We start from the raw sequence: 13,137 nt of genomic DNA, 5'->3' as shown, positions 1-13,137 counted from the left end.
TCTTGGAATTTTGATTGAGATTACTTTGAATTTTTAGATCACTTTGGGGATAAATTACATCAACAGTTTTGAGTCTTCCAACACATGAATATTATATATCTTGCATGTACCAAGTTCTTTTAAAATTTCTCCTAACAACGTTTTGTAATATTCAGTGTATAACACTAATACTAATTTGTTAAATGTATCTTTCTACATGTTTAATTTTGACATTATGATAAATTATCTTTAATTTAATTCCCCACTTTATTGTTAGTATATAGAAATACATTTGATTTTTCGTATATTGATCATGTAACATCTGATTCTGCTAGACATTTTAGTTCTAGTAGCCGTTTTCTAGATTTGTTAGTATATTCTACACATAGGTACAAATCAACTGTGAGTAGAGAATTGACTTCTTTCTTTTTATTTTGTAACCTTTAAGAAAATTTTTTCTGTTGCCCTGTTTAAGAACTCCAGTTCACTCCTGAACAGAAGTAGTGAACATAGATATCTTGCCTTGTCTTAATATACAAGAATAACACTGTCTTTCACTTATAAGTATGATGTCACCTGTAAGGTTTCTGTAGATGACTTTTATCAGGCTAAGGATGTTCCTTTCCTTTATATTATTACCTTATTGAGAATTTTTCTAACAAATTTATGTTAAATTTTGTCAGATGCATTTTTTAAATCTAGTCACTCATTATATTTTTCTCTTGTATGCTGTTAATTTAGTGAATTGACTTTAATGAATTAAAGAAAATATTGAACAACCTTGTTTTCCTATGATAAAATTCCTTAATTATAACACTTTCCATTTTACATATCACTGACTTCAGTTTGCTAACATTTTGTTAATGGTTTCTGCTTTTATATAATAAGCAATTGTGGCCTGAAGTTTCCTTGCAAAACCTTTATCTGGTTTTGGAAGCAGGGTTATACTTGTCTCATAAACTGGGTTGGACAAAATCATTGTATAGATTGTTATTTTTTCTTCCCTAAATGTTTGACATTCACCAGCACAACTTCTAGCCGGAAGTTTATTTTGTAAGAAAAAATTTTACTTACACAATTTAAAGAGATATAAGGCTACTTATTAATAGATATCAGGCTTTAACAGACTATTGGAAAGCTTATGTTTGTCTAGGAAATTGTCTATTTTATCTAAACTGCTGCATGTGTTGTAATTAAGTTTTTCATACTATTCTGTTTTATTTTTAATATTTTTACTGCCTATAGTGATGTATCACCTTTAATTTCTGATACCAGTCATTTTTATCCTTGCTCTTATTTTCCTGATCAGTCTGGATAGGAATTTGTCAATTTCATTGGTCTTTGCAGAGACCTTACGACTTTGTGCTTCATGTTTTTTTATTTCTCTTTTGTTTTTAATTTCCTTCATTTCTGTTTTTATATTTTTATTCCACTGCATCTGTTTCTTTTGAATTTAATTTTCCCTACCTTTTCTAGTTATAACGTGGAAGGTTAAATTTTTCTTCTGACATCTTTATACAGGCATACCTCATTTTATTGCACTTCTCAGATACTGCATTTTTCCCAAATTTAAGGTTTGTGGTGACCTACATGGAGCAAGTCCCTTGGTACCATTTTGCCAACAGCATTTGCTCACTTCACGTCTCTGTGTCACCTTTTGGTAATTCTTGCAATATTTTAAACTTTTTCATTATCATTATACTTGTTCTGGTGATCTGTGATCAGTTATCTTTCATGTTACTACCATGAATCACTGAAGGCTCAGATGATAGCAGTTTTTAGCAAGAAAATATTTTTAATTAAGGTACGTAGATATATTTTTTAGACATAATGCTATTGTACTATGTAACAGTCTATAGTATATCGTAAACCTAAGTTTTATATGTACTGGGAAACCACAGAATTCACGTGACTCACTTTATAGTGATATTTGCTTTATCATGATGGTCTGGAACCAAACCTGCACTTTCTCTGAGGTATGCCTGTACTGTGTTATTTCTGTCTGGCTGCTTTGGGATTTCTTCTTTATCTTTCAGTTTTCGAAAAGTTAATTATTCTATGTCTTGGCATGGATTTTTTTGTGGGGGTTGAATTCTACTTTAGGTTTGCTTAGCTTCTTGAATCTGTATGTTTATGTGGGTTATTGTCTCACAGGTCCCTGAGACTCTTTTTATTTTATTTTCACCCTATTTCCTCATTGTTCAGACTGAGTAAATTCTATTGATCTGTCTTCAAGTTCACTGATTCTACTATCATTCCCATTCTATTATTGGGTGTATAGTGAGTTTTTTTTAATGTCACATAATTTTCAGTTCTCTAATTTCCATTTGGTTCTTTTTAAAAAAAATAAATTTCTATTTCCATGCTGAGATTTTAATTTTTCATTTGTTTCAAGAGAATTTGTAACTTCTCATGGAAGCATTTTTATGGTGGTTCCTTTGCAATCCTTGTCAAATTGTTCTGGCATCGGATTCATCTTATGGTGGTATCTGTTGGTTGCTTTTCTAAATTGTACTGTGATTTTTCTGGCTCTTGATATGATGCACAATTTTCGATTGTACCCTGGACATTTTGGGTATTATATTATGAGACTGATTCCTATTTAATCACCTTTTATGTGAAGGTCATGCCCCTGTTCACGTATACCTCAAGGTCTGGGTGACTGTATATGCTCAGCTTCTTGCAAAGTCTAGTCTACTCCATTGTGGCAAAAGTAAGCACCCACTCACACTGCTTTGTTGCTGCAGGGTGTGGTTGGAAGCCTGGCTCCACACTATGCCCTACTGACACGAGGGGAAGGAGCGTGTGGGCTCGGTGGACTGTCCACTAACTGCCCCACCTCGTACCACTTTATTCTACCTCCTGGATGCTAGGTGTATGTGGAGGCTCAGGTCCTCACCAAGTCTTCCTGACTCCAGGGGTGGGGTGAGAGTGGAGCACTTATTACCTCCAACTGGCATCTCACTGTCAGTCTCTTTGATGTCAAGTAGAGGTGGATGCTCAGCTCCCAGTGGGTTCCAGTACCCTGGTGGGGAAATTGGAGCATTGCCCTCTTCATCAGGCAGAGGATGGATAATCATCTCCCTGCTGAGTCCCTCAGACATCTAACAATGACGGAGGAATCTGAGTGCTGCCTGCTTTTGTCTGGGCAAGGGACTGGGGTAGAAGATCAACTTCCCACTCCACCGCTGAAACTGCAGGGTTGCAAGGTGTGACTTTTCCCCCTTGGTGTTTGGCTGGAGTAAGGAGGGTTTTGCCAAGAAGATTTCTAATGTTAGGCTACGTGTTCTCTGGTCCCTTGGCTTGAGGGGAGCAAGCTCTTCCAGAAGCTCTTTTGGTCTGTACCTGTTGCAGGTTTCTGCAGTGCCCTGTCTGGGATATATGGGCAGTAATAAGGAGACATGGGGAACTCACCACCATGTTATTCCTCAAGTCTCGGGGTCCCTTTGCAGCCAGACTTCTTTACACCTTTCAGAGAAGAAAGATTTAAAATTTGTAGGAATCACAATCAACCCTTCTTATCTTTTACTTCACATATTGCACATGAACTTGGTCAGGGATTCATTGGGCTGCCAAACCTTCCTTGTCAAATCAGACCCGAGAAGATCAAGGGCAGACCAGGTTTAAGTCATCATTAATCTGTTAGAGGAAGGTGAGGGAAGAAACCTTTTCCCTGAGTAGCCAAGGCAGAATTTTTAAATATGTCTTTAGATGATAAATGATAAGTGAGAATATTTGATCTATAGACAAGTGTAATATTTCCTCTAGATTTATATCTACCATGTAGCACAACCACATTCAGTTCATGAACACGTTTAATGATAAATATCCCTTTTAGGTTAATTTTTCTATATCTAAAATAGTGGCCCAGTGGGAAGTGATGACCAATCCATTCCCCGATGGCTTCAGGTAGGAAAATTACTGAGTTCATCATCAATGTCACCCTTTAGTCCTCCAGGGAAGATTATCTTTGTAGAACACTGTAAAGCTAAATAAATTTAAAAGATTATCAAAGAGAGATTATAAATCTAAGCAGAAGTTCTCAATTCTGGGCACCCATTAGAATCACTTGGGGAATTAGAAAAAATAATACTAATGGGTTTGCATTGCCCCAGATCAATTAAATAAGAATATTTTGAGTGGGGCCTGGACATCAGTATTTTTTAAAGCTGTCTAGGTGATTCTAATGTGCATCAAGATTGAAAATAACTCATATAGGCAGGGGCTGTTTTCCTTGACAAGGGAATTTATATGTTATTACAAATTGCACTTAACCGTACCAGATAAAACACACTGAATAGATGTTCTGGTTATATGAGATATGCAGCTCAAAGGCAGTCCCTTTAAAATTGTTCCTCCCAGCTTTGCTAGTGGCTTATTCTGCTACCAGAAAGTCCTTTCAAACCGGGAATAAGAATGGACAATGCTCTAAAAATATTTTTCCCCAACAGGTAAAGAATCTAATACCGTGATTCTGGAGAGACGGTTGCTCTAAAGTTTAGATCTCTTGTACAGAAGTTGTGTTAATAACTATCAGGTTCAATCCATTGGATTCCTTAATTCTGGGACCCACAACATGCTGATTTACATAACAGAAACTTTACCTTTCAAGAAGTACCTGCAAGTGAGCCCACCAGGCATAAAGCATTGCAACTGTTGGATTTACTGGGAGTGGGCATTCCCTGAATCCACTGCTCCTGGTAGAGAGTTCAAACCAATCTCATTTTGTCTATGGAGAACATTTCTAAGCAAGAGTTTTCATTTTTGAAACTCCAGGGTTTCTGGGATGGTTACCTATATGGTGAGTTAGTCACGCCTGGAAAACGATGAAGGACTCTTACTCAGGGGAGTAGTGTTGGGCTGACAGGGATGACAGCAAGAATGTACCTTTCCTTAATCTGGAAAGGGAGAAGGGAGGGTGCCAGTTCCTGAAGCTAGGTACGGGTCCAAAGGTTATATAATCATGTGTCAGGGCTTTCATAGGGAAAAGCAGGCCTCCGCATCGGTAGAATCTTGTAAGGAGACATGACAGAAGTTTCTAGATGAGATGAATATTAGTATTAGGGTAGATGCATTAGAGGCTGTTTAAATCACCTTTCAGAGAAGGCAACTCCTATGAGTCATTAGCTTATCCTCCCTTAGGGATATAGACAAAGGATTGGCAAGCAGCGGCCAAAGCTATCTCCTTTTCCTGAGAGATAAGCCTGTTGACTCTGATAAAACGGATCTCTCCCCCTTAAGTTCTGATAGTCTGTGTTTCCTTGAGTGGTCTATCACGGACTCTGATAAATTAAGAGGGCCTCCACAACTGATCTCATTTACAAAATTCTACTAGGATTTTACTCTGTTCACGTTCTCCTTAATAACTATTAATACAGCTGAGGTACCTGCAGCAATTTGCTCTGGTGTCAAGGTATTTTTGAGAACATCATGTTTCTTTTGATTTGGGGTTTAAGACTTGGGATTTTCTATTTACAAAGGTCATTTTTTTTCTTGGCTTAGAAAACAGTAGTAAGGCTCAAGAGTGGCACAGGATTAGCCAACCCAGCTTCTAGAAACTGCAGGTCATTTAGTAACTAGTCAGCGTACACAGAAGTAACCCAAATGGTTAAACCTAGTTGCGCGCATAGGTGCGAGCAAAAGATTCCTTGGAACCTGCGCCACCCTTAGATTTCAGGGCAGGACTGGCAGCTGTCTTAATATTCTAGAGATAGCACTGGTTCAGTTACCAAAAATTTATTAAATGCCTCTGCATGCTAACATATATAGAAATGGATAAAAGATGGTCTCTGTCCTTTAGAAATGTACAGCCGATCATTATCTTTCTATTTTCGGCCAAACTTGACTGTGAAGAGCACCTGCAGCTTCACAAAGCGCTAAAAGGAAGTGTAACTTCTGCTTCATCGTTTACCAACACTTACATATTTACTATTAAAGCCTTTCTATATAAAGAACCCCACAAACATTCAACTTATATGAAGAAGGCTCACCTTACCAAGTGCATAATTATAAGCAGTGGCTCTTTAAGTCTTACCAAGCAGCCACCCACATTTTCAATCTTTCTCAGCCACCTCTGCCATGCTGCGTCCAAAAGGAGCAACAGACTCATTGTCTAAATCTACGAGGAGCGACATCACACAAGCAGCACAGAAAGCTTCCTGCCTGATTGACGGGATCTCCAAAAACATCCAGTGATAGCAAGATGAAAGAAAAGTTCATGATGGGTACCTATAATGCTGGAAGATAGATGATTCATTCTCACTCAATGACAGTTACAACATTGCGGTGAAGATGTGTATTAGATGTTAAAGCAGAAATTGAAGAGAAAGAACCTTCATTTGGACTTCATAAACAAATGACTGGTGAAGGAATGTCAGCTGCATTACAGTACTGCTTTCCATATTGGCTAACTAAATGATGTGCTCATTGGTTTATTGGGTTAATAAACGAGAGGCTAAAAAGATGTACACGCTCTTAAAGTGAAATATTTACACAGAGCCAAAGAAGACTGACTAATTTGAGTTAGATTTAAACCCTCCGTCTTTTGTAATGATTAATACCATGAGACAATGAAAGAGGAATCAGCTTGTAATTCTGACTCCGCCGGTGACAAACCAAGAGAACTTGGGAAATTCTCTTAACCCATGAGCCTGCATCTCCTCATCTGTAAAAGGTAAGACGAAACTGATTCTTGGGGCTCTACCTAGTTCCATGATTCTGTGCCGTCAGATAAAAATTCTAAGGGGTTTATATGTGTAACTGAATCTTACATATAATAAAATTGGTCTGGTGTTTTCAAAGTAGTCTTGTAGGATCAAGGTCATGTAAGGACTGAAGTATATCCCGGCCTGAGAAACACTCCAGGGCCAAGACCCATGATATAGCCGCAGTAACTAAATTGCTAAGCTCTCCAAGAAGAATGGGGTTGATGATATATTATCATGAGATACAATAATGTAAATGAAAATACTTTGCAAACTATTTGGGGCTATATAAATGTCGAGCGTTAGGCATTATTATCTTCTCCATTTATTGAGGGACCAACTTACAGAACTGACTTCAACAAGGCCATATAATAAGTCAGGGACAATTTGGAAGAAAAGACATCTTTTACTCTGACATTCCTTCCTTTCCTTCATCCCACCAATATTTATGGAGCTGTTTCTAAGTTTAAAGTACCAGTGGGGGAATTAAAGAGGTGTCTAGGACACTACTATTTTCAACAAGTTTGCAATCCAGTAAATACGTATGAAACAGCAGCATCTGTTTTTCTTTAATGATTTTATGTATAGAAGATGATTTTTCTTCACCAGGTTTTAAGCTCTTTGAAGTCCCCCAAAGACTTTTATTTCCTTTGACTACCTTCACTATGTTCAGTGGACTATGGGCCATATTGATCCTAAAAATAGTCTTTGATGGGAAAGTAAAAAATAACCTCTGTGATAGGATTTAGACCCTCTAAGGGGCTAAACAATATAACTTCTTACCATTATTTATGTTTGACGCTTTCTCTAGTGCAACTCAAAAAGACATCTAGACACTTAGGATTCTACAACTTTAGACTGATACTGGACCACTAACAACCAAAAATAATAATACAAAAAATAACAACCAACTTTTACAATAATGAGCTAATAATTATTAGCGCTAATAATGATTAGCACTAGTAACGTGCCAGGCACTGTGGTCTGTGTTTATATTCCTTATCTTATTTATTCTCCACAATAATTTTATTAAGTTGGAACTGTTTTATTACTCCCATTTCACAGGTGAACAGACCAAGGTTTAGAGATGATAACCAAAATCACATGCATAGTGAGGGGCAGAACTAGACACTGAATCTGGTCAGTATAGCTGCCGATACCCAAAGGGGGGGTACCATTTCTGGAAGCTGAATCTACCTGATTTACCACATTAAAAAATATCTAGAATTTTAAATCAGTCTAGACCAGTGTTCTCAATGGAGGACAATTTTGCCACCCAGGGAATATGTGACAGTGTCTGGAGACATCTGTGGATGTCGTGACTTCACATGTGCTATAGAAACCAGACATGATGCTGAACAGCCTTCAGATCAGAGCACCACACCCCCAGCCCCCAACAAAGAATGATCTGGTCCAAAATGTCAATAGAGAAAACCCGACCTAGACCTGTCTTTCCATGCCAGGGCAGTTCTGAGGTCAATCAGGGACTCCCTTCTAATGGCTCAGGCACTCATCGCAAAACATGACCTAAAAGGCCAGCACAAGAGCTCAGGGAAACGTAAAGAGGCAGCACATGTTCCCAGAGCTTCTATGAAAGACAACATGATGTGGAATATTTTTTTCCCAGAGGTAGGAAGAGCATTCTCCTTTGATACGTATTATTTTTTGGTGAAATCTGAAATTTGTAAAGGTTTCATTTATAGTTCATTTCTCCCCAACTACCCTCCACACTTTTCATTAATTTAGAACAATGTCCTATTGTTTTTTAAAATATAAAATCTAGCTGAAGATTATACTAAGCTGCAACTAACACAATAGTGTAAATAAACTACTTCAATTAAAATTTTTTTTAAAATTTACAGTGTTTATTCATTTTTAGTACTTTGTTTTAAACATCTTTATTGGAGTATAATTGCTTTACAATGGTGTGTTAGTTTCTGCTTTATAACAAAGTGAATCAGCTATACATATACATATAGCCCCATATCTCCTCCCTCTTGCGTCTCTCTCCCACCTTCCCTATCCCACCCCTCTAGGTGATCACAAAGCACCGAGCTATGCTATGTGCATAGCTATGCTATGTGCATAGCTCCCTGTGCTATGTGGCTGCTTCCCACTAGCTATCTAGTTTACATTTGGTAGTGTATATATGTCCATGCCACTCTCTCACTTTGTCCCAGCTTCCCCTTCCCCTTCCCCGTGTCCTCAAGTCCACTCTCTACGTCTGTGTCTTTATTCCTGTCCTGCCCCTAGGTTCTTCAGAGCCATTTTATTTTATTTGTTTTTAGACTCCATGTATGTGTTAGCATACGGAATTTGTTTTTCTCTTTCTGACTTACTTCACTCTCCATGACAGACTCTAGGTCCATCCACCTCACTAGAAAAAATTTCGTTTCTTTTTATGTCTGAGTAATATTCCACTGTATATATGTGCCACAACTTCTTTATCTATTCATCTGTCGATGGACACTTAGGTTGCTTCCAGGTCCTGGCTATTGTAAATAGCGCTGCAATGAACATTGTGGTACATGACTCTTTTTGAATTATGGTTTTCTCAGGATATATGCCCAGTAGTGGGATTGCTGGGTCAATGGTAGTACTATTTTTAGATTTTTAAGGAACCTCCATACTGTTCTCCATAGTGGCTGTATCAATTTACATTCCCACCAACAGTGCAAGAGAGTTTCCTTTTCTCCACACCCTCTCCAGCATTTACTGTTTGTACATTTTTTGATGATGGCCATTTTGACGGGTGTGAAGTGATACCTCATTGTAGTTTTGATTTGCATTTCTCTAATGATTAGTGTTGCTGAGCATCCTTTCATGCGTTTGTTGGCCATCTGCATATCTTCTTTGGAGAAACGTCTGTTTACGTCTTCTGCCCATTTTTGGATTGGGTTGTTTGTTTTTTTGATATTGAGCTGCATGAGCTGCTTGTATATTTTGGAGATTAATCCTTTGCCAGTTGCTTCATTTGCAAATATTTTCTCCCATTCTGAGGGCTGTCTTTTGGTCTTGTTTATGGTTTCCTTTGCTGTGCAAAAGCTTTTAAGTTTCATTAGGTCCCATTTATTTTTGCTTTTATTTCCATTTCTCTAGGAGGTGGGTCAAAAAGGATCTTGCTGTGATTTATGTCATAGAGTGTTCTGCCTATGTTTTCCTCTAAGAGTTTTATAGTGTCTGGCCTTACATTTAGGTCTTTCATCCATTTTGAGTTTATTTTTGTGTATGGTGTCATGGAGTGTTCTAATTTCATTCTTTTACATGTAGCTGTCCAGTTTTCCCAGCATCACTTATTGAAGAGGCTGTCCTTTCTCCACTGTATATTATTGCCTCCTTTATCAAAGATAATGTGACCATATGTGTGTGGGTTTATCTCTGGGCTTTCTATCCTGTTCCACTGATCTATATTTCTGTTTTGTGCCAGTACCATACTGTCTTGATTACTGTAGCTTTGTAGTATAGTCTGAAGCCTGGGAGCCTGATTTCTCCACCTCTATTTTTCTTTCTCAAGATTGCTTTGGCTATTCGGGGTCTTTTGTACTTCCATACAAATTGTGCAATTTTTTGTTCTAGTTCTGTGAATAATGCCATTGGTAGTTTGACAGGGATTGCATTGAATCTGTAGATTGCTTTGGGTAGTATAGTCATTTTCACAATATTGATTCTTCCAATCCAAGAACATGATATATCTCTCCATCTGTTTGTATCATCTTTAATTTCTTTCATCAGTGTCTTATAGTTTTCTGCATACAGGTCTTTTGTCTCCTTGGGTAGGTTTATTCCTAGGTATTTGATTCTTTTTGTTGCAATGGTAAATGAGAGTGTTTCCTTAATTTTTCTTTCAGATTTTTCATCATTAGTGTATAGGAATGCAAGATTTCTGTGCATTAATTTTGTATCCTGCTACTTTACCAAATTCATTGATTAGCTCTAGTAGTTTTCTGGTAGCATCTTTAGGATTCTCTATGTATAGTATCATGTCATCTGCAAACAGTGACAGTTTTACTTTTAGAAGTATATAGCTAAAGTCTTGCCTATATTTGAGACTCTTTCCATCTAACAGTTATATGGCTTTATCTATGAGTAGCTAAGATAAATAGCTATGGCAATTTCATGGTAGTTAAAATCATATTTCTTAGTAATCTCTAGATTTTCAGGGACCATTAGAGATCCCTGTGTGAATCTTGAAATAATGAAAGGTACATTTTAGCAAATATTTTAGGTATTCTACTATTGCTGCATTGATTTAGAAACACATTTCTAAATCAATTTTTTTCCCTGCAATTTTAACTTGTAATAAAATGAGTCTTAACAAAAGTGCCCTTTGCAATCTAAATGCTTGGTCTGACTAACAGAGGGCCAAATTGAGAATTAATTAACATTTTGAAGCCATAGTGCTATATTGCTTAATCCTAAATTGTACTTCAAATAGGGATCGATTTCTACACCGGAGCAAAAAAAAAACCCTATTTTCCCTTTCCATGCTTTTTTTTTTTTTAATAAAAAATATGGATGGCATGTCTTTAGACAATAAGATTAAATAATGCAATCATTAAATGTTTCTGATGAGGCCATAATAATATCCTATTACAGAATCCATGTTCTCCAAGTCATCTTTAAAACTTTGAGAAAACAATCATTACTGAATAAGGAAGACAGAAAACCAACCAATACTGAACACATTAGTATAATTTAGTATTCATAAAACTGATAATAGACATCTATTTCTAAAAATCCTTAAAGCACAGGTAATAATGGAGCCAGTCAGCAATTTGCCACTTGCAATTAATCACTCTCTTCATATTCACAACATTCAATTCTTCTTGCTATTTGAGAGAGTAATGATTAATTGATAAAAGTTTAACAAGTGCACTAATAGCAGGTGCTCCTAATTGCAAAGTCTTCAGAATGATTCTCCCCAAACCTACTTTATGTTAATTTTTACAGCATGAGTCATAACACTTTATGATTTTACTTTTAAAACGACTTTTCTTTTAGTCACCCTAATTTAATTAAGAATTTTAACTAGTTACATGTATCAAGAACACCAATGAATTTTAAATTTGTGAGTTTGATTACCATAAGAGATTAACAAGAGGACTCATAAAAATGCACGGCTGCCAATTAGAAGCACCAACACTGTGTAAATTAGAATTTGTTAATTGGTTTAGCAAATGTAAATTCAATTTTTTGAAATTTTATGAACTGAAACATTGATTATATTTTTGTGAGCCTCCAGAAATATCTTATTAGTAATGGTATTTGTTTCAGCAGTTCCTGAGATTATGCTTGTATTTTAGCCATAAATATTCTATTTCATTTATTTCAAAAATATCTGATTATAGAATTCATTTTTCAACCACACACGTTTGCCCCTCACCATCTACACTATTAAATGAATATTTAAGTACACATTTTTCTTTCATCTGTCTTTCCTCTCAGCAAAACAGATAAAATATGCATTCAAGGTAAGGTTTGTTACTTTGTACTATAATACTAAAGTGCATGTAATTAATTTAGTTTCCTTAAACACTATGTGTTTATGACACAACCTAAAGATGCTTTTTACAAAGACGAATACTGAAACAGCATTTCAGGTGTGTAGATTAATACTGTTTGCCTCTAGGAAACAGACCCAGGAATCTTGTATTTTATAATTATAAGAGGAGCAGAAGCTGTACTTCAGTATGCATTGTGGAATGGCAGGGTCTCTTAGCAATGTAAGATTAAAATCCATTCTCAGCGACATACAGACACAGTCTGAGCACTAACCTCCCATCAGTCACTCCCAGGCTGAATTGCAGTCAAGAAAACTGAGGGCAGAATTGAGGACAGGCCTAAAATACTCTTATGGCAGAGTCTACATTCTGTAAGTGAGGAGCTGGGGAAACGGTGCATTGGATTGTTCTGTGAACTCAGCACTCCATTTTCCAGATAATGTGACTCGTTTGATAGTAACCACAAACACCCTCACTTAGCCCCTTAACTACTCCTACCCCTCCCAGAAATGTTGTTGAAAATCACAATGCATGATAATCTCTCCTGAAGGCTCCAAATTTAGCAGAAAATTATTTGGCTGTTCAATACCTCTTGCATTAATGCATTATCCTAAATTAGTGTAATTAGATTATTCTATCCATGATTAGCTCCCGAAAGGAATAAAACACAGGATGAGACCAGACGGAAATGGAATCATGAACTCAGTGCCTTCCCCTTTTATCAATGTGGGTAGGAAAGGACTTGACATTTACAGAGAACACGTCTCATGCGTATAGTTCCTCATCATCTTTAAGCAGGAACTGGGACCCACGCAGCCAGATACGGGAACCAAGTAGCAGAAGGAAAGCATCTGACCTGGGAGGGCTCCTGCAGGAACTCAGGGTTAAAAGAGATGGAGTTCCTAGAAGTCAGCTGGGTCACAGGAGCAGAGCAGTCCCTGACCGCCAAGAAA

General features: G+C 37.0%; 1 long non-coding RNA gene across 2 annotated transcripts in view; it reads right to left on the bottom strand.

Moving 5' to 3' along the window:
* LOC113612175 (uncharacterized) overlaps positions 1-13,137 on the bottom strand; it is a 42,952-nt gene that overhangs the window by 19,656 nt on the left and 10,159 nt on the right. For both annotated transcript variants that reach the window (XR_003429755.1, XR_003429754.1), the window contains one exon: positions 3,394-3,447. This is a non-coding gene — a long non-coding RNA (uncharacterized LOC113612175). The remainder of the gene's footprint in view (positions 1-3,393; positions 3,448-13,137) is intronic.

This window comes from Aethalodelphis obliquidens, unplaced genomic scaffold (genome assembly GCF_003676395.1).
Source record: "Aethalodelphis obliquidens isolate GAN/ISIS:26980383/991018 unplaced genomic scaffold, ASM367639v1 scaffold73, whole genome shotgun sequence".
Classification (NCBI taxonomy): Eukaryota; Metazoa; Chordata; class Mammalia; order Artiodactyla; family Delphinidae; genus Aethalodelphis; species Aethalodelphis obliquidens.
The sequence above is the reverse complement of the archived record's forward strand: the minus strand, read 5'-3'. Positions and strand labels throughout refer to the sequence as shown.